Source organism: Pleurodeles waltl, chromosome 3_1 (genome assembly GCF_031143425.1).
Source record: "Pleurodeles waltl isolate 20211129_DDA chromosome 3_1, aPleWal1.hap1.20221129, whole genome shotgun sequence".
Classification (NCBI taxonomy): domain Eukaryota; kingdom Metazoa; phylum Chordata; class Amphibia; order Caudata; family Salamandridae; genus Pleurodeles; species Pleurodeles waltl.
In genome coordinates, this window is record NC_090440.1 from 869721344 (window position 1) to 869741397 (window position 20054).

Sequence of the window (20054 nt, forward strand, 5' to 3'; positions counted from 1 at the left end):
ACCATTGGACCCAGATAACATGGCAGACAAGTCTATTGTGTGGAACAGTACACTACCATCCCACTGTCCTGACAGTCTGGGCATGGAACTTAGGCACCACCAATATGATGCCATACAGTAACTGGATCTATCCATGTTCACTTCACATGTCTGACCTGCAAACCCATCTGCCTATGACAGAATTCAGAATTGACCACATGAGGATGACCTTGTGAAGGAATCTGCAAAGTAAAAATGTAATACAAACGGTATAGGCAGGTAATGGTAATGGAGATCTATAAAGACATGTCCTAAATTCAATAGTAACACTGATTGTGCAGTGTAACAAACATGAATAAAGGCGATCATCACGATAGTCACAACTCCACTTAAAATGTTGCATGCACACCTTAGAAATGTCCTGATAAGCAACTGATAAGCTGTCTGATGGTTATACAAAGACCTTTCTCAACAATTCTAAGCCCCCCAAACACCCACTGAGTCTAGTTTCTTTTACAGAACAACACATACCTACAGTCAATTGGAGTACTGATTTATGAGATCTGCCTGGAGGTTTCCACCTTCATCCTCATCACAGTCATCCTCACTTGGCATTTCTGCATTCACACCCGCTGGAACTGCTGGCTCCCCCTCGTCTGGTATATATGGGATCTGACGTCTCAGGGCAAGGTTGTGGAGCATGCAGCAGGCAACAATGATTTGACACACTTTTGGGGGTGAGTAGAGGAGGGCTCCTCCAGGCTTATCAATGCAACAAAATCTAGCCTTTTAGAGCCGAAAAGTTTGCTCCACAACAAGCCTTGTCCTTCCGTAGGCATCATTGAAGCAAACTTCCCCTGGCATGGTGTGGTACCTTACTGGTGTCAACAACTAGGAATAGTTTGGGTAGCCAGAATTCAATGGAAGGAATCATTACATGTATGCAAACATAACTCTTGGATATCCTTACATTTGGCAGCAGACATAAGATACTGACACACATCACATATCTGACTTACCAACCAGTCAGGCCCTCTCTGTGTACTGTTGTGTCATCATCAGTGGGATATTGCTGTTCCGCATGATGAAGGCATTATGAACTGAACCAGGGTACTTTGCACATACTTGGAAAAACTATCCACCAAACAGACTACTTGAACATTTATGGAGTGGAAGTTCTTCCTGTTCCCACACACCTGTTCATTGCCTTTTGGGGGAACCAGTGCTACCTGTGTACCATCATGGCTCCCACCACATGTGGGATGTGATCCAAAGCATAAAAAATTAGCCTTCACATGGGCAAAATCTTCACATTGTGGAAATCAGTAGCTGTCCAGGTGTTTCAAATGTGCTGAGAGGACATCCTTCAAGACCAAACTGAACATAGGCTGTGACATCCCTGTAGTTAGGGCCACAATATTTTGAAAGGATCCTGTGGCAGGAAGTGCAGCACTGACATGACTTATACAATGGGTGGAATAGTATTGGGATGATAAATGGCAGGCATCAGATCTGGCTCCAACTGACGACAGCGATCGCTGACTGTCTGCGTATCCAGGCAGTAGATCTGGATGACATGTTGATCCTCCATGGTCCGCAGATCTGCTAGTGGACGGTACACTGGAGGTTGTCTGACCCATCTCATTCCAGGATCAATCAATCAATCAAAGCATTTGTAAAGCGCACTGCTCACCCGTGAGGGTCTCAAGGTGTTGATTGGGGGGGGCTGCTACTGATCGAACAGCCAGGTCTTGAGGTATCTCCTGAAGGTAATTAGGTCCTGTGTCTGTCGCAGGTGGGTGGGAAGAGTGTTCCACGTCTTGCCCGCGAGGTGGGAGAACGATCTGCCGCCGGCAGTCATTCTGTGGATGCGGGGGATGGTGGCGAGGGCAAGGTCAGTGGAGCGAAGCTCTCGGGTCGGGGTGTAGAAGGAGAGCCGTCTGTTGAGGTATTCTGGTCCGGTGTTGTGTAGTGCCTTGTGAGCATGGGTGAGGAGTTTGAACATGATTCTCTTGTTGACAGGGAGCCAGTGCAGGTCTCTCAGGTGGGCTGTGATGTGGCTGTGGCGGGGGATGTCCAGGATGAGGCGTGCGGAGGCGTTCTGTATGCGTTGCAGTCTTTTCTGTAGCTTGGCCATGGTTCCTGCATAGAGGGTGTTGCCATAGTCCAGTTTGCTGCTTACGAGGGCTTGGGTGACCGTCCTTCTGGTTTCAGTGTAGATCCATTTGTAGATCTTCCGAAGCATGCAGGTGGAGTTGAAGCAGGAGGAAGAGACGGTGTTGACTTTCTGGGTCATTGATAGGATGAGTCCAAGATGAATCCCAGGTTACGTGCGTGGTCAGTGGGTGTCGGTGCTGTTCACAGTGTGGCAGGCCACCAGGAGTTGTCCCATGCGGAGGGGGTGGGGTTGAGGATGAGGACCTCAGTTTTGTCAGAATTCAGTTTCAGGCAGCTGTTCTTCATCCATTCGTCGATGGCCTTCACTCTTTCATGAAGGTTGGTTTTGGCGTGGCGGGGTCCTTGGTGAGGGAGGGGATCAGATGGGTGTTATCGGCGTATGAGACGATGTTGAGGTTGTGAGATCGGGTGATGTTTGCGAGCGGCACCATGTAGACGTTAAAGAAGGTCGGGCTGAGGAACGATCCCTGGGGTACGCCGCAGACGATTTTGGTGGCTTCAGAGCGGAATGGAGGGAGGTGGACTCTCTGAGTTCTGCCGGTTGTAGGGGGCTAAATTTCACCCAGGTGTCTTCCAGTAGGAGAGACCACCAAGATTTACTTAATAGAATATGAAGAGTCAATGTTGGTCTTCAGTTGCATCAGTTTATTCGCTGCAGCGGGTTACAAGCACAGGAGCACGTTCGTCTCCTCATGCAAAGCAGTAGCAATCCCCAACCCTTCTCCCTGGTCACCTTTATACTGTTATTTCCACCCCCTCGCACTATGTGTGCACTTAGTTATTTCCATATATGTGCAGGACCCATCCCCAAACTTGTTTAAGATGACTAACAGGATGCAGATTACATCTTAACAGAAACAGTTTCAACTGACAGGATACAGATAACTTCTTATCAGAAAACATTCTCAAACTGACAGAATGTAGGCAATATCTCAACTGAAGCGCCTTGAGCTAACAAGATACAGATAACATCTTTAAGCTAAACTGTCTCAGAATAGGGGAAGCAGCAGCCCAGACCATCTGTGAAGCGTGAACAAACTAATTCCGAGTAAAGCAGGTTCTAAGGTCCAACAGAGCAACTGCTGTAGCACGCAAAGTGCAGTTTTGCACGTAGTCCATACAAAGAGAAATCAATAGCATATAAAATTGAGCCCTCATGTCAAGTTAAGAAACTTCCTTTTTCCACACGGTGAGGAAGGAGGTGATCCAGTCCAGGGCTCTGTCACGGATCCCTGCGTCGTTGAGGTGTGTGCATAGGGTGTGGTGACAGACAGTGTTGAACGTTGTCGAGAGGTCCAGGAGGATGAGGGCCGCGGTTTCGCTGTTGTCAAGTATGATCCTGATACCGTCGGTGCCGGGTGATGATGAGGGCGGGTTCGGTGATGTTGCGGAATCCGGATTGGGACGGGTCCAGAGTGTTGTTCTCCTCGAGGAAACGGGTCAGTTGTTTGTTGACAATTTTCTCAATGACTTTTGCCGGGAAGAGGAGAAGGGAGATGGGCCGGAATTTCTTGAGGTCCTCTGGGTCCGCCTTGGGTTTTTTGAGGAGGGCGTTGATCTCGGTGTGTTTCCAGCTCTCCGGGGCGGTCTTAAAGGAACTGTTAATGATCTTCCGAAGTTGGGGGGCGACGACAGAGCTCACTTTGTTGAAGATGTGGTGAGTGCAGGGTTCGGATGGTGAGCCGGAGTGGATAGTGTTCATGGTTTTGATGGTGTCTTCGTCATTGACGTGGGTCCAGGAGATCAGGAGGCTGGTGGGCGGTGAGTCTGTGATGTCGGTGGTTGACGGGGGGTCTGGGTATTGAAGCTGTCTTGGCTGTCTGCGATCTTGTGGTACAAGAAGGTGGGTAGGGAGTCGCAGAGGTCTTGTGATGGCGGGATGTCGTTGATGTTGGAGCCAGGGTTGGAGAGTTCCTTCACGATGTTGAAGAGCTCCTTGTAGCTGTGTGCGTTGTTGTCGATGCGTTCTTTAAAGGCGGTTCTTTTGGCGGTTTGGATGAGTTGGTAGTATCGGCGGGTGGCGTTCTTTAGGGCTGTGTGGTTGTCCGGTGTCTCTTCTTTGTGCCACTTTTTCTCAAGTCTTCGGCATGTTTGCTTGGATTCTTGGAGGTCGGCGGTGAACCAGAAGGCCTTTCTGTCAGTGTGTCTGTTAGGGGGTTTCTTGATCGGGGCCATAATGTTGGCACAGTCATCGATCCATTGCCTGTGGTTGCAGGCTGCCGTGTCGGTGTCGGCGGTGTCAATAGGTGGGTTCCTGAAGAGGGTGGTGATCAGCTAGACTTCGGTGCCCTTGTTCCATCTGCGGTGGGGAATCCGTTGCGGGTGATGGTGTGTTGTGGGTTTCTCGAAGGAGAAGTGGATGCAGCGGTGTTCGGTCCAGTGGAGTTCGGTGGTGTGGCTGAAGGAGACGTGTTTCCTGGCGGAGAAATTGGGGTAGAGCGTGTGTCCTGCGGAGTGGGTGGGTGTCGTGAAGAGCTGCTTGAGGCCGGGGTTGGCGAGCAGGGTGATGGAGTTGTTGTTGTTGGTGTTCTCGAGGTGGAAGATGAGGTCCCCGAGGAGTATGTAGTCTGTGGATGCGATGGCGTGCGTGCTTATGATGTTGGAGATGGAGTCGCTGAACTGCTGTCGGAGGCCGGGGGGTCTGTAAGTGAGGGTCCCTCTGAGAGTGGTGTTTATATCGGTGTGAATCTGGAAGTGCAGGTGTTCGGCGGTGCTGATGGTGTCTTCGGTGCTGGTCGTGAGTCTGAGGGTATTCCTGTGGACGATGGAGATGCCTCCTCCTGGTCTGTTGGTGCGGTCCCTGCGGGTGATCTTGTAGCCGTCTGAGATGGCTATGGCGATGTCGGGTGCTGAGGAGGGGTTCACTCAGGTCTCGGTCAGGAAGGCGACGTCTGGGGAAGCTGAGTCAAGTCAGTATAACTAGATGAAGGAATATAAGAAGGTATGTCTATCAGTCATTGTGTCCATTGTAAGTGTGAAAATACATATGTCACACATAATGCTTGGACATGCCACATCCAAAGGTTTAAACACGGTCCACAGGATATACATAGGGAAATAATGGCTTCAATGTCATCCCAATGCCCCAATTATGACTTGGAAATGGATATGCATGTCACTGAAAGTCTCTGTGATAATGACCTGCTTACCGTGTTTCACATATAATAGGCACAACTACCATCTATCCAATTTCCATGAGGGTGCAGACTATGCCACTGATACATTACTCACATATCATCAATATTAAAGCATATCTATGCATTTCTATTTTTATACATGGTTGCTTAAAGCAGCAAACTTTGCAGTTGAAAATTTCTGACCTCATGACGCATCTTTAAATAAACGTTTCGGGCCATCTAAGGACATTAAAATGGCAGCTGCCTGACCTACTGTACTGGACAGTAGGAAATGACCAACGTCCGCCAGCGGAAGTCGTCATGGCGATAGGCGGATTCTACCACGGAGGACATTGTCATTGGAAAACATTGCTGCTTTGGTGGTCTTGGGCTATTGGCGATGTCCACTAGCAGTGACAGTTTCTTACATGGCAGATTTGACCTCCATTTCATACTTCATCTCTCACGTCTTGACTCCTGACACTGCTGCCAGAAACACCTCCACAACTTGATCTGCTGTGTACTGCCTCTGGGAGCAAACATTCCACTTTGTACAGGTGATAGGGCCCCTGCTTTCCAACCCGAGGAGATAGAGAAGCTGGTGGAGGAGGTCCTACCTCTGTATGAACAGCTCTATGGTGCACCAGAGGAGCAGGTACGCGCACCATGTGCACAAATATGTAACCAGCATAACTATACTTTGTTATACTAAGCAAAGGGTGGTAGGCAATGTTTCTGATTGTGTCCTTAAAGTTTGTAGAGTGCCAAAGTTGTGATAGAATGGTATGTGTTCCTGGCCATGTACTTATGTTTGGTGTCAGATATTGAGTCCTGAGAAAGTGTGGAGAGTGTTTGATGGATGTCCCCTGACCCCCCTTGTGACTGTTGCACAAGGTTAGTGGAGTTGGTATACCAGACTCCTCCTGAAATACAATATTTGCATATGTGTTTGCTATCTGGTCATCTGTGATAACATGAAAGCTGGTGCTGGAGATGCATGTTGTCTGCCAGTGTCCACCTCTCATCTTGCCTGACTTCATATGCTCATCTATCAGTGGAGGAGATGTTCAAGACAGTCTGTGTTTGGCTTGTTGTACAAACTAGTTAGTAATCCTGCCTGTTTTAGTATGGTACATGTGGACTTAACATTCTTTATTTTTTTCTATGTCATCCATGCAGGTCAACACCCATCAGACGAAGGGGATTTGGCATGCCTTCACCAAGAAAGTGCAGACCCTGGGGGTCCACAGCCAGCAGAGCATCCACTGTCGAAAGAGGTGGGAGGACCCGAGACGCTGGGCTCGGAAGACCACAGAGGCCCATCTGGGGATGTCCTCCCACCGAGGACGGAATGCCCGTCGGACCATGACCCGGCTAACGGCCCGCATTTTGGCAGTGGCCTACTCTGAGTTGGATAGGCATTTGAAGGCAGCACATCAGCCCAAGGGGGTAAGTACAGACCTAACTCATGTTTATCCCTTTACCAGTTGATTGAGTGAGGGAACAGTATGTTAGCTCTGACAATGTGGTAAGTGCAAAGTGTCACAGATCTCATGTGTACACATTGATGTACCGTAGCCATCTATAGCACTCAGGTGTGCACACACCAATGTATGCGGTGGCATGTTACTCAATTAGGTTGTCCCCTCAGTATAATAGCATATTATTGTGCACATATGACAGTGTCATATGTGTACCATTATACTGCATTTTCTACATTGGTGATTGTACGTACCCACCAACAGGTCAATCCTCCCAGTGTCATGGTGGTAAGGTGTGTAGGTCCTTGATTTCTGTCCTCTGTAATGTCTCAGGATTCCTGTCTATGTGCAACATAGAGTCAGACATATTCAAGTCATATTTAGTTTTCTAATGCTTTCTGATAAGTGACAGCCACATGTGAGGCTGTAATGTCCATCCGACGTGTCACATGACATACAAGGTCTACATCCTCATACATGTTACAGTGTAATCCCCCTTGGTAAGTGAAGGATGTACATAGACATATTTGAAGTCTGATCAGAGTAGACAACATGCATGTTGGATACCATTGAGGTGTTGCAATATTTCCATGGGCACACATATATTGGTATCAGAGACTAGGAATCTTATTGCCTTGCTAATGTTCTGTTAGTGGAAAATGACCACACAGCTTTGTCCTTGGGCATAGTGTACTAGGCATGATTCATAGGCAATAGTAGCCTATTCACAATTACATTCTTGACAGATATGTATCAACATCATGTATCAATTGAAAGATTCAGTAACTAATCAACATTGGAAATAGTTATGTCTAGTTGCTGTTGCTATGAAGGATGTGGCAATTGAGTCCTGGCTGTTTGGGAACCTAATGTTGGCAATTACACCTATGTGGTGCAGGTGTGATAGTTCACATACACTTTGAGTTGTATTGTAAGTGTATCTAGGCTTGTGGCTTGCATCATGGTGGGCGTACCTGCATGTTAGCAACACATGTGCTTTGGCTCTGAGAATCCTACACAGACAAATTTAAGGCTTGACATGTCTGATGTGTGTGTAGTGATGTTGCCACTCAGTCAGTGGCCTATTGATGGAATAATTGCATGATTAAGTAGGTCTGATTGTCATCTTTTTGCACAGTAAAATAGTCCATATGTAAGATACAATCTTTTTGACATCTTGTGGTTGTGTGTGGGACATAGGTCTGAGCTTACCTGGCCCTTACTTGACTGATAACGTTTGTTTACAGAAAACCAATGACCTGGATGGCTTGGTCCACATTGTAATTTCAATCCTTGATACATCACTGTTGGGGGAGGCGTTTTGAAATGTATAGCGATTTGAGTTGTTACAGGTTAGCATATGTCCATAGTGTATGGTTATAACTATGTGAAATGAAAAGGTATGGCTTGTCTACGCGAGGCTTGCTTGCCTTTGCTTTACAAAATGTGTCATAGCCTGTACATGACATCAGAGTAAAATATTTCTATGTGTTGAGTATGTGTTTTTGATTAGTCGTAAGCAATTTCACATTCCTAAACTATTGCTTGATTGGTGCTTGATTATGTTGTTGTGGATAGAGAACCTGTGTTGTGTGGCAAAGTCACATTGTCATGGTATGGTCAGTGTGATTGGTCAACTTGATTTGTGGATTTGTAGGATTCAGTTAGCTAGTTTAGCTGGAGCATCATCAGCACCGGCAGGCGAAGGAGACGGGGCACAGCTGATTGGGGAAGCTACTGGCCATGGGACCTCCAGTCATGAGAACACCAACACCGAGGGACCCAGTGGCCCAGGGGGTGAGGGGAATGCCACGGGAGAGACTGGATCCACTACTCCTCCTCCAGTTGCCACTCCCTAGTAGTGGTGGACCCATCTGGAACCACCCTTGTACCATCTCTGTCCACCACCCCCCATTCAATTGCCGCCCTCCCTGTAGCTCCCCACCCAGTTGGCCGTCCCAGCCCATCCAAGAGGGTGGGCGTCTCCTTTGCTGCAGGCAGCTCTGCCCCAGCCCATTAGCCATGCTGCCCTCAGTGAGGGGGCTATTCATCTCCTGAGGTTGATCTCTATGGGTCAGTTGACCATCATGAATGCCATCCAGGGACTGACAACTCAAATCCAACAGAATGCGTTCATGGAGGGCATTCACGGTGTACTGGCAGGCCTGCAGAGATCTTTTCAGGCTCTGGCCTCCACACTGAGGGCAGCCAGTCACCCCTTGTCTACCGTCCCCCTCCATCATTCTATTCCCAGTTTGAATCCCCCTTCCCAGACCCAGCCAAAGCACAAAAACAGACATGCATCCACCTCAATATCCAAGGGTAACGCAGACAAACATAAGAACAACAAGACACACCATCGGCACACACACAGACAACAGCCACCCGCAGACACAGCAACAGTCACGACCTGCCCTGACACCCCCACCACCCCACAGCATCACAGGCAACACCTGACACACCTGCAGACACCACATCAACATTCATAGATCCAGCCACCACAGCTATCCTACCCGCAGACAGCACCCCAGCAGACCCTCAGACATCCACCCCAGTCACCACACCCGCAGACACCACAACCACTGACACGCCTAAATGCAGCACATCCACCGTACCTGCAGTCACCACCCCAACAGACAGCCATCCACCCACCCACCCACCACGGCATAACCCAGCACCTCCACCCCCCTCAGCCCAAGACACATAAACATCCTCACTCACCCACCCAACAGACACCCACCTCCCACAAGCATACCTCCCACAAACACCCACCCAAGACATCCACACCTAAACGTCAAACAACCACTCCCTCTTCCTCCATATCCAAACCCCCTTCTGATGACTCTCCCCGTGTGTCTAAGAAACTTTCCCTTTGTGAACTTGGCCTTTTGCCTACTCTATCCCCTCATGACACCCCTAAGCATACTGTGACGCTCCCCAAGGCCATCCCTACCACCGCCAAGGCCTCCCCTCCCCCCTGCCAGTACCCATGCCCTACCCCCACCAAAAAGAAGTCCAACCCTCCCAAAAAGGTCCAACCCCCTCCCAAGCCAAAGCCTAAACCGCTTCTCCCATGCCTAAGCTCAAACCCCCCCCCCCCCACCACTCCCACAAATCACAGAGGTGTCTGCCTGCCCCCTTGATGTCTCTACCTGTGGAGGTTACAATGCAGTCAGGAGTCAAGTAGGGGCACCATTTAGTGCCTTCGGTGCTGTTTTTCAAAGACAATGGACTGGCCTATGGCCTTGGACATACTTATTTTAATCCCTATATTTTCCTAAAATTAAACCAACCAGTTGTTGGTATTTCTGGTTACATATTTGTCCTGCATTTCCTTTCCTAGGTTTGAGTTGTTCCTGGCTGACATTGGTTGTGTGCCAGTATTTGTGTGTGTGCTGCTTGATGCTACTGGTATTGTCTGAGCAGTCTGTGAGGTTGTGTGCAGTGTTTTTATCCCACAGGGATAGGGTGTGTATTGTGTGATAGGTATGTGTATGTAGCTGAAATGTTGTTGTCATGGTGGTGTGTTGTGTTAGTGATGATATATGTTTGTTGTAGTGCTGTGTGACTTTGTGTGTTTAGACTGTTTGAGTCTGCGTGTATTCTGCATGGCACAATAGGTTCGGTGTACTATGTGTGTGAAATGTGTTGATTGCTAGGTTGTATGATGGTGTAAGTGTGTGTGTTCCATCACTGATAGTCGTAAATTGTGTTGTATGTGTGTGAAGTCCCTGGCCAGTGCTGGTAGTGAGTGTTTGACATGTGTTTCTATTTGTGCGGCTGTGGGGTTGTTGATACCAGTTTTTATGTTGTTTGTGTATTTGTGAGGATGGGCCTGTGCTGTGTTGCTGTGCGTAACTGTGTGTTATTGACGTTTGGTGTGTGTGCTGGCTGCAGTGTGTGTGCTGTGTATGTGTGGGGGTAGGTGTATTTGTTGCTGTATGTGAGTGTGTGTGTCACTGCCCTCAACCCCGGCCGCTCCACTACATGTTTCAGTCATCTCCAAGGAACACCAAGGGACCCTTCTCCTGCCTCGCCTGCAACTTCACCTGCGACAGAACAAGGAAACCTGCCACAACCGCAACAAACCACCTCCACTGCATACTCCTCAACACACGCTCCGCACGCAAGCATGCCATCGAGCTCTGGGTCCTGCTAGACACCACCACCCCAGACGTAGCCTTCCTGACCGAAACCTGGTGGAACGACTCCTCAGCACCTGACATCGCCATAGCCATCCCGGACGGCTACAAGATCACCAGAAGAGATCGCCCCAACGGAATCAGAGGAGGACTAGCCATTGCCCACAAATCCACCCTCAAAATCCACACCCACACGGACGACACTCTCAAGACCGCTGAACACCTACACTTCCGGATCCACACTGACCCCAACACCACCCTCAGGGGAACGCTCATCTACCGACCCCCAGGACCACGAGCACCCTTCAGCGACTCCATCGCCAACCTCACGAGCACCCACGCGCTCAACTCTATGGACTACATCCTCCTTGGAGACCTCAATTTCCACTTGGAGAACAACAACGATGCCAACACCACATCCCTGATCGACAACCTCTCCAACCTCGGCCTCAGACAACTGGTCAACACACCCACCCACACCGCCGGCCACACACTCGATCCGATCTTCTCCGCAAGCAACCACGTCACCTTTAGCCACACCACCGAACTCCACTGGACCGACCACCACTGCATCCACTTCACATTCAAGAAGCACATCGAACACCACCGCACCCAACTACCACCCCACCGCCGCTGGAGCAAAGTCACCGAAGACCAACTGACCAGCACCCTCGCCCAGAACCCGACCACCGACTCCACCGACCCAGACACCGCCGCTCTCAACCTACGACAGTGGATCAACGACTGCGCCAACACCCTCGCACCACTCAAGAGGTCCACCGACAACCAAGGAAAGAAAAAAGCCGCCTGGTTCACTGACGAACTCCTCACCTCCAAACGCACCTGCCAGAAACTAAAGAAGAAATGGCTCCTCAAACACACACCCGACAGCCTGGCAGCCCACAAGGAGGCCACCCGCAAGCACCACCAGCTAATCCGACTCGCCAAACGTTCCCAGTTCACAGAACGCCTGAACAACAACGCACACGACAGCAAAGAACTCTTCTGCATCGTGAAAGAGCTCTCCAACCCCAGCGCCAACGTCAACGACATCCCACCATCCCAAGAACTCTGCGACGCCCTGTCCACCTTCTTCTATCAGAAGATCACCGACATCCACGACAGCCTCAACACCACGCCTCCGTCAGACCCCACCCCCGACAACTCCACCTGCGCCAACCGCTACACCGCCTGGACCCACGTAGATGACGCTGAAACTTGCAAGATCATGAACTCCATCCACTCAGGATCCCCTTCAGACCCATGCCCCCACCACTTCTACAACAAAGCCGACTCTACCATCGCCCCCCAACTTCGAAAGGTCATCAACTTATCCTTCGAAACGGCGACCTTCCCGGACAGCTGGAAGCACGCCGAAATCCACGCCCTCCTCAAGAAACCCAAGGCAGACCCCAACGACCTCAAAAACTTCCGCCCGATCTCCTTCCTCCCCTTCCCGGCGAAGGTCATCGAGAAGATCGTCAACGCTCAGCTCACCCACCACCTCGAGGACAAATCCATCCTGGACCCCTCCCAGTCCGGTTTCAGATGCAACCACAGCACCGAGACTGCTCTCCTCGCCGCCACAGATTACATCAGACAGCAAATGGACAACGGCGAAACTTCAGCCCTCATCCTCCTGGACCTTTCTGCAGCCTTTGACACGGTTTGCCACCACACCCTACTTACACGCCTCCACGAAGCCGGAATACAAGAAAAAGCCCTCCACTGGATCTCCTCCTTTCTCTCCGACAGAACCCAGAGAGTCCGACTTCCACCCTTCCGCTCCAATGCCACCAACATCATCTGCGGCGTACCCCAAGGCTCCTCTCTAAGCCTGACGCTGTTCAACGTCTACATGGCCCCCCTCGCACAACTGGCCCGTCAGCACAACCTCAACATTCTCTCCTACGCCGATGACACCCAGCTCACCCTCTCCCTCACCAAAGACCCACACACCGCCAAAGCCAACCTCCACGAGGGATTGAAGTTCATCGCCGAATGGATGAGAAATAGCCACCTGAAGTTGAACTCTGACTAGACGGAGGTCCTCATCCTCGGACGCTCCCCCTCGGCCTGGGACGACTCCTGGTGGCCCACCGCGCTGGGACCCCCTCCAACGCCAGCCAACCACGCATGCAACCTGGGTTTCGTCCTCGACTCCGCCCTCACCATGTCCAAGCAGGTCAACGCAGTTTCCTCCTCCTGCTACAACACCCTCCGCATGCTCCGTAGAATCTACAAATGGATCCCGACGGAAACCAGAAAAACTGTGACCCAGGCCCTCGTCAGCAGTAGACTAGACTACGGTAACGCTCTATACACAGGCATCCCAGCAAAAGACATGCGACGACTCCAACGCATCCAAAACGCCTCCGCCCGACTGATCCTCGACGTACCCTGCCGATGCCATATCTCCCACCACCTGAAAGACCTCCACTGGCTCCCCGTGGACAAGAGGATCACCTTCAAGCTCCTCACCCACGCTCACGAGGCACTCTACAATGCCGGACCAGCCTACCTGAATAACAGACTCAACTTCTACGCCCCCTCCCGCCAACTCCGCTCCGCCAACCTCGCCCTCGCCATCGTTCCCCGCTTCCTACGCAAGACCTCCGGCGGCAGATCCTTCTCCTACCTCGCCGCCAAGACCTGGAACACCCTCCCGACCCCCCTGCGACAGACCCAGGACCTTCCCACCTTCAGGAGACTCCTCAAGACCTGGCTCTTCGACCAGTAGCCTCCCCCCCCCCCTCAGCGCCTTGAAACCCTAATGGGTACGTAGTGCGCTCTATAAATATTGTGATTGATTGATTGATTGATTGACTGTACTGTTATGTGTGAGTATAGCCCTTGCACCCCTTCCCTATGATATGCTATCTTACAGTTCAAATTTAATCATTTTACAAATTTAACAGGTGAGAGTGTGTACTTACGGTTGTTGTCGTCCTCGTCGGCGATGATTTTGTTGTCTTTCTGCAAACAGGGCCAGCAAGATTACGTCTAGTTGTGGTTCCTTGGTGGCTCCAGACGAGTATGGCTTCCTGGAGGTGAGCGACTCCTTTTATACTGTTCGTTTCTGCCTTGTGTTCTGTGGTGGTCCGACAGCGGCAGAAATGTTGGCAGTGTGCAACCTTGTAATGAGTTCAGTGGATACCTGGTCTCCACCGGATTAGTCGTGGCTTAAATCGACCGTGGCGGTCTGACCGCACTGGCGGTGCCGGCGGTGCTTTGGCTGGATGCTGTATGTATCACTGCCAAGGTCCTAATTTGGCGGTCTTCTCCACCACCCTGTTGGTGGTTGTACCGCCCCCGCCAACATGGTGGTCCTCGGACCGCCAAACCTGTAATGAGGCCCTTAGTGTTTCACAGTGTGCAGAAGTTGCTACAAAGTTTCATGTTAACGCTAAATACAAAACATAAACGTTTAATCCAGACTGGGGAATACACATAATATAGAGTCAAATTATCAGAAGTATCAAATTATTTAATGTAGTTAATGTATTTTGAGAATCGACTGAAGCAGGTTATTGTAGAATGAGGCTATTGAAAGTTTCACATTAGGCCATTTTGTTTTTGTACTGAATAATAACAACTGACAAGGAAAATGCAAGGCGGTAGAATTTGGACTTTGTACCTAGGTAAAAGATTGCTCAGTAGTCTCGAATGTGAATCCCCACAGTGAATAGTGGGTTTGCTGTATGTTGAAGTGCCATGTGGGAAGAATTAAAACAGTGCTAACTTTTACCGCCACATTTCCAACATTCCTCCCAACGTATAATCCAATATTACCCCGATATTCAAATTCCTACTGGACTGCACTGATGGGAGTCGTAGGAATGCTCAATTGTTAGGAGATGAAGCTTATAGCTCACTGCAAGAGTGGTTGAGCTTGGTCTTACTGTAGCATGTGGAATATACTACCCGGTATCTACCCGATGTTGTAGGCGTTAGAACATTAGAACTGCAGAGACCTTTAGGCCCATATTTATACTTTTTTAGTGCCACATTTCAATCATTATTTGATGCAAAAGTGGCGCAAACTTACAAAATACAATTATATTTTGTAAGTTTGCGCTGCTTTTGCGTCAAAAAGCGGCGCAAATGCGGCGCTAAAAAAGTATAAATATGGGCCTTAGTTTATGAAGGACCAGTGTGAAGCTGTGGAGCTTTTTTGGGCATTTCCTGGCCCAGGGCTGCCAAACTTCCAGAGCAAAATTACCTATATGTGGCAAAGTTCATAACATATTATTTTTCCTTTCTCAATATGTTATTTTTCAAGTCGTATTTTTTTTAAATCACAATTTGAACTAGCCTAAAAGCCAAGATCATGACACCAAATGACTAAAACAAGACACTGATACATTTTCACACGGAAAACTCTGTTAGTGACTTGATTTAAAATTAAATATGTGCTCGTAAATATAAAAATAGCACCTGCCACCACTGAAGAAAATGGCAAGTCCCCAAAGCCTCAAAACAAAGGGCCTCTGAATAGGTCCAGCTCAGCAGAGACAAAGCCATCCTTTCATTCTTTTTCTAAAGAGAGGGCTCGCGACTAACCGCAGGAACCAGTCCTCATTTTTACTTAATTAAAAAATGTCTGTTTTCGTCAATCAGGTTTGAATCAAAGAGATATGTAAGAGTGTGAGGGTGTCAGGGAGTACGCGCATGCGTATGTGTGGGTGTGCGTACCTCTGTGTCTGAAAAGGGCTCCTACAGAGATCCCAAGTTCTCCGTTGTCGGATTGGAGCGGCCTGGCCTGATTTTAACTTGCTTGCTGGTATTTGTAGTTTTGTTTTCTCCAGCAGGAAACGAAAATAATCGTTGGCAAGCCAGTATGTCTGGGACTGACTGCAGACGTTTTGGCTTTGTCAACGCTTGTTCTCCTGAAAATGGTAATTATACAAGTCATTACAAAATCATTCAAGATAGTTGCCCCTATGTGCACATGCTTGGGCAATCCTCTAGATATGTTTTTTTAAAATAAAGTTTTATTTTTAAATAACATAGAAAGATGACTACCTATGGGAACTCATGGGCGGGCGTCTTTAAATACGTTTGTAAAAATAATTCAAAGATGGAAGCTTGTGTGCACACGTCCTAATGTGCACACACGTGATGTTTAAAACACAATTTGAATATTTTGTACAAAAAATACAGGCAAGGACTGACGCCTAGGTGAGTGCAGATGGATGCATGGTCCACATAGGGGGGCATCTTTGTGTTGTGTTAAAGCCCATTCAAAGATGGGGGTGCTTGCAGTAACCACAAAGGATGTGTGGCACTAGCACTACAAGCAACAGCCAGGTCCTATTTGCAGTGTCTAGGGAGCTGACGGACCCTTCAAAATAAAAAACAAAACAGTTAAAAGCGTTTGTATGTATTTTTAAAGAACATATTGGTCTACTAGTCCCTGGGAATGTGCGTGACGACGCTGTGCTTAGAAAGAATGCCATCACTTCCACAAAAGGGAGTCTGTAGCTAAAATGGGCTGACTCATTGCCCCATACTGTATGATGTGGTGGCTGAAAGAAAAAAGTGAACAACACTACAACAGACCATTGCATGAACAGGGTTGTCTTGAAAGCCCTTACCCTTTTAAATAAGTATGCATTCCTTAAAGATTAAAAAAAAACAAAAGTTCTTGGATAGCATGGATAGCAACAGATCTAAAAAATGGATCGGATGAGCTACTCAAACATAACATGGAACAATGGAGGGCCTTGGGGGGACTTGGATCCCGAATTGTGGATGCAGTGGATGGCCACCTCACACTCCATGGCATTGACACATACCGCTAGCAGTCTGATTGTGGTCTATAAGCCTTTTTAGTCGCGTCCCGCCCAAGGGGGGGCATGGGTAGTATTCAGCGACCCCAGACCCCTGTTGTTGGAATTTTAACAAGGGGTTCTGCTCTAGACATCCTTATAAATTCAAACATGAGTGTTCAAAGCGTGGGGGAAGACACCCGGTTACGCAATGCTTTTTGCCAAAACGGCCAAAGGTAGAGAGATGCAGGGCGCTCCTGCGCCAAAGGGCTCCTACACCAATTAAGTTGGAGGGGCTGCTGCCTTGGCTGCACATGTACCCGGATGCAGACATAGCACGAAAATTGGAATGGGGTTTCAAAGAAGGGCTTCGGATAGATTACCAAGGGCCGAGAGTGAAGAGATGGGCAGACAATTTGCGGTCTGCCACAAAAAAGCCACAGGTCGTGGCAGCAAAGTTAGGTACAGAAGTGTCAGTAGGCAGAATTGTGGGTCCATTTTATGAATTTATTTATGAATGGCCCATGGAGAACCTGATGATTTCGCCTTTGGGTGTGGTCCCAAAAAAGAGTATAGGGGAGGTCTGCCTCATACACCATTTGTCATGGCCGGAAGGGGAGTCTGTGAATGACTTCATTGCGCCAGAAGACATGCGGGTCGTGTACACATCAGTGGACGATGCCATTCGGCTCGTCTGTGGGTGTGGCAAGTGATCGGAGCTAGCCAAGTGTGACATTAAAGCAGCCTTTCGGCTTCTTCCTATCCATCCTCAGGACTTTGCCTTGCTGGGGATGCAACTGGACGGGGGCTATATATGTGGAAAGAGTACTACCTGTGGGGTGCGCTATCTCATGTGCGCGGTTTGAGGCTTTTAGTAATTTCCTACAGTGGGTGGACATCGGGAGGTGACACATTACTTGGACGATTTTCTGTTTGTTGGTCAGGATTCAATTCATGTGGAAAGGCTTTGGAGTGGTATGAACAGCTGGCTTGGGAGGTAGGGGATCCTTTGGCTCCTGAAAAAACAGAGGGCCCAAGTTGTGTGCCGACATTCTTAGGGATAGAACTGGACACAGAGGCCTTAGTGGCTAGATTGCTGGCAGGGAAGGTGGAAGAGATTCTGGATATCATGAGACACATCAGGTCCTTGCAAAAGATTGAATTTTGCATGGCCCAACAGCTCCTGGGGTTCTCAATTTTGCATGCAGGGTAGTTTGGGGGGGCAGGACTTCTTGCAGGGGCATGGGACTAGCTATGTCGGGTGCATCCCTCTGGCATCACAGGATTTGCTTGTCAGTGGGTGTAAGGGAGGACATCAGGGTGTGGGGGATATTCCTAACACAGTTCAATGGGGTCTCAATGGTTTTTGAGGAGGAGGACACAATATGACAAGTGCAGATATTCTCTGATGCATCGGGTCCTCTGGTTTTGGGCTTTTTTGGGATGGTTGATGGTGCACAGAGGCATGGCCGGAACAGTGATTGACACATGCAGGAGCATTGGTTTTCTTTAATTATTTCTACTGCTGGTGGCTTTGACAGTCTCGGGGGACGAACTGGCCAATAGCACAGTAGTATTTCATGTGGACAACATGACAGTGGTGGAACTGGTAAACAGACAGAGGGCAAAGGATGTTAGGGTATTGAGGCTACTGAAGAGTTTTATGTTTCGAAGTTTAACTTTAAATATCATATCTGGAGCAGCACGTATTCCAGTGGCAAACAATGCTATTGCAGATTCCCTGTCTCGTTCACAGTGGCAACGGTTTTGCAGTTTGGCACCAGGAGCGGAGCAGCACAAGACAGCGGTCCCGGCAGACATTTGGAAGTGGGGGGCGTGATGATCATTAGGCTGGTGGAGATGTCATTAGCAGAATTCACTCAGAAGAGTTATCGCCTTGCATGGTTGGAGTTTCAGAATTTTGAAGGGGAATTTTGGGTACAAAATAGTGGCACGCTTAAGTCACGTACATTGCGTTTTATATTGTTCCTGATACACAAATGTTTGTCGCCAGCCACAATTGGTGGCAAATTGGCAGGTGTTTCATTTTATGGAAAATTGTTCTTTGGTTGCAATCCGGCAAAGGATGACATCTTGGGGAAAATGTTGAAGGGATGGGGTAGGGCTAGAGTGGGGACTGGCAAGGCTGTGAGGGAAGCTATTATGTTTGACTTGCTTTTGGAGCTGCTGCAGGTGTTACCAGTTTGTTGTGCAGATTTTCATGAGGTTGCACTGTTCAGGTTCTATGTGGTATGGATGTTTTTTGGGGCATTTCGGTTGTCTGAACTGTTGGGTGCTGGAAAGTCTGTGGGGGTAAAAGTGGGGGAAGTGTGCTTGCGAGGGGAGCAGTTGGGCATATGGCTGAGTAGCTGTCATGAGGTTTTGTGGTAGGGGAAGAGCGGAATGAGGTAGGGTAACTTGCTTCCTTTCTTAACATCTATACAGTAATGCTGAACTGGGGATGTCCTGATCTTTTGCTGTTACATCTGGGTAAGAATGATCTGGTGCGGCTCTCTGGTCTCATCCTACTGCAATATATGCAACGGGATATGGAGTTGCTCCGACCAATGATGCATGGAACATGCTTAGTTTGGACTGAGTTAGTGCCCAGGAGAAAATGGAGAGGGGCAATGAAACATGGGGCAATGGAGAGGTATCGGAGGAAGCTCAATCGGGCAACGAGGGTTTTCTGCTGGGCTCATGACATTAAGGTGCTGAAACATGAAGGGATTACAGAGGAGGAGGCAGTGCTCTTCAGGGATTATAGAGTGCACCTGTCTGAGATGGGCAATGCATATTACCTTACGGAGCTTTGTTTAATATTGGGGGACTTGTGGGGAAAAAAGATGTGGCTCAAGGAGTCTGTGTAAGGACGTGGATGACAGGATGACAGCGTGGGGGATGGCTGAAGCAGGCAGGGGATGAAAGGAAAAGGGGGACGTGTGGGTGAATGGAAGTGGAAGCTGAGTGAACGGAGGAAAAGTGGGGGAATGAGTGAAAAGGAAGACTGGGGAGAAGTTTCAAAAGGTTGGGGTTTGAAAAGATGAAATTGACTTCAGATCATGTTAAATGTTATGTTACAAGATGCAATCCTGTCCTAAATAAATGGCCTTTTACACTACGTAAAACTGTGTCACTGACTAGATCCCAATGGAGAACCTAGTGGAGAGCAGACACAGTCTAGTCTCTACACGGGAGCTTTTGGGATAGGAAGTGAGGACAGGTAGACAGGGATTGGGTGGAGGTATGTGCAGGAAGGATTGGGGGGAGGTATAAAAAGGGAGTTAGGGGGAGGGACCTGTCTCTTCCGCGGCAGCCCATCCCGCGGTTGGAAGTTTGGCCACTCGCCCTACATAAGAAGGGAAGTAGGAAGGGGTAGGCGAGTAG